Raw genomic sequence first — 2,273 nt, 5'->3', positions numbered from 1 at the left:
TTTAAATTAATAAATTAAATATCTTGGGTCGACAGTTATACATTAAAATTTAAATAATAAGTTAATTTATTGTATTAAAAAAACCAAATTAATTTAATTCAAAATAAATATCTATTTCGAACAAATGAAAATCATGGCATTTTTAACAACTTAGTCATTGTTAGCCAAAGATTAAGATATTATAAATTTTAGTTTTTAAATTCACAAATGACTCACATGATTTAATACATATTACCTATGAATTCACCATAGTGGGCTATGAATCAGTCAGTTTTGGATCACACGTCCAAAAATATAAACCATAAAATTTGAAAATCATCATTATTTTCACACTTTCAAGTTGAAGAAATTGTCCATACTCTCTCTAATGGATAAAGAATAATCTTCTTTCGATAACATCATAAGTTAAATGACTTCAAATGTTTATAATAATTAAATGACTTCAAATGTGTCAAATCATTTGTATTTAGAGTTTTTTAACAGAAATATTAATATTATAATATTATACAGTATAATATAATAGCTTTTGCCAATGGAAAAGACTAGTTTTTGTTGGGTGCTAAAATGACATTTCATTTTACAATATAGATATTTTAGTTCGCTTAGTTAATTATTTGTATTGGTTTACGAAAAAACAAGTTATAAACAATTAATTATATATTGATTTTTGATAAATTTGTCAATAGGATGTCTATTTAACATCTTTTTTATGGTTGCATTAACTTTTTTAAAGCTAGACGGAGTATTTACGGGTTGAGTGTGAGAGATAGGAACCTTACTCATGAACACCACACTTTGGGTGTGGTTTAGGGTGCAATTTACCTCCCCATGGGAACTCTTCTCGGAACTCTCTCTCCTTTCTTATTTGGTTGGAGCCATCGCTTGCAGCAGCAGCAGCAGAAAGAGGCAGCAGGAATCAAGGTGATTGATCATTTTGAACAAGCGATGTTCAGCCTGTTTGCGCTGATGTGCTTTGGAAAGAAGCTTGATGAGCATCATATCATTGACATTATTAGCAAATTGCGTCGTAGGCTGTTAATAACCCAACCCGGGAGTTTGAGAGTTAACATACTCTGTATTTTTCCAAGGTTGGGGAAGATATTATTGATATATAAATGGAAAGAGTTGTTGCAAACGCAGAAAGATGTAGCACAACTGTTGCTTCCCCTGATTAATTCTGACTCTCGAACTGAACCAGAACGCTTAGTAGGAGAGAATGAAATTGTGACGTACGTTGACACGCTGCTGAATCTACAGCTTCCTGGTCGGAAACTAGAGGCAAACAATGGAAATGGTGGAAAGCTGACCGATAAGGAGATGGTTAGCATGTGTAGCGAGTTCCTTAACACCGGCACGGACACCACCTATATTGCTCTACAATGGATCATGGCCAATCTTGTTAAGTATCCTCACATTCAGAGGAAGCTTTATGATGAAATCATCTCAGTGGTTGGACCCCCACCTCCACCGCCACCACCAGGGGTGGAACTGGAATCATTTATAAGAGAAGACGATCTACAGAATATGTCATATCTGAAAGCGGTAGTTTTGGAAGGGCTGAGGAGACATTCACCAGCGCCTTTCGTGCTGCCCCATAGGGCCAAAGAGGAAGTACAGCTGCAAGGATTTAATTACTATTCCACGTGGTGCCACTGTTAATTTCATGGTGGCTGATATGGGTCTCGATCCAAAGGTTTGGGAAGATCCCATGGAGTTCAAGCCAGAGAGATTTTTGGTTAATAACGGTGTGTTCGATATAACTGGACGCAAAGGGATCAAGATGATGCCATTTGGTGCTGGAAAAAGAATGTGTCCTGCTTATACTTTGGGTCTACTTCACTTGGAATACTCTGTTGCCAATTTGATTTGGTATTTCAATTGGACTCCTCCCGATGGTCATGATGTTGATCTCACAGAGAAGGCCGAGTTCACCATCGTCATGATGAACCCTCTGCAAGCAAAAATCTCTGCAAGGACAGATAAAATAACCACCTGATACGCCAAATATATGTACCATGCATTGTGTCAATAACTTATAAAAATAATGATTCTACGTGAATTGAATTTGCATGTATGTATGAATTATTCTCTATTAATGGAATTATTCTCTATTAACTCTATTCCATATATCAACTGACGTTATGGAGGTGCTTCTACATCTGGTATATTTTCAGGGAGTCAAAATTTTAAGTTCTCCACAATCGCTTTTGGTTCATATCTTGGGTCTCTATTATCAGCTGACCAAAACCAACCAATTTAACACATAAGTTTTA

At 35.8% G+C, this 2,273-nt stretch overlaps 1 pseudogene; it reads left to right on the top strand.

Moving 5' to 3' along the window:
* The first annotated feature begins 828 nt into the window (after nucleotides 1-828).
* On the top strand, nucleotides 829-1,996 carry LOC145104400 (cytochrome P450 89A9 pseudogene; annotated as a pseudogene).
* The last annotated feature ends 277 nt before the right edge of the window (nucleotides 1,997-2,273 follow it).

The sequence above is a fragment of the Lactuca virosa genome, chromosome 4 (genome assembly GCF_052849685.1).
Source record: "Lactuca virosa cultivar CGN04683 chromosome 4, Lactuca_virosa_CGN04683_v6, whole genome shotgun sequence".
Classification (NCBI taxonomy): Eukaryota; Viridiplantae; Streptophyta; class Magnoliopsida; order Asterales; family Asteraceae; genus Lactuca; species Lactuca virosa.
This window is presented reverse-complemented; position numbering and strand designations above follow the sequence as displayed.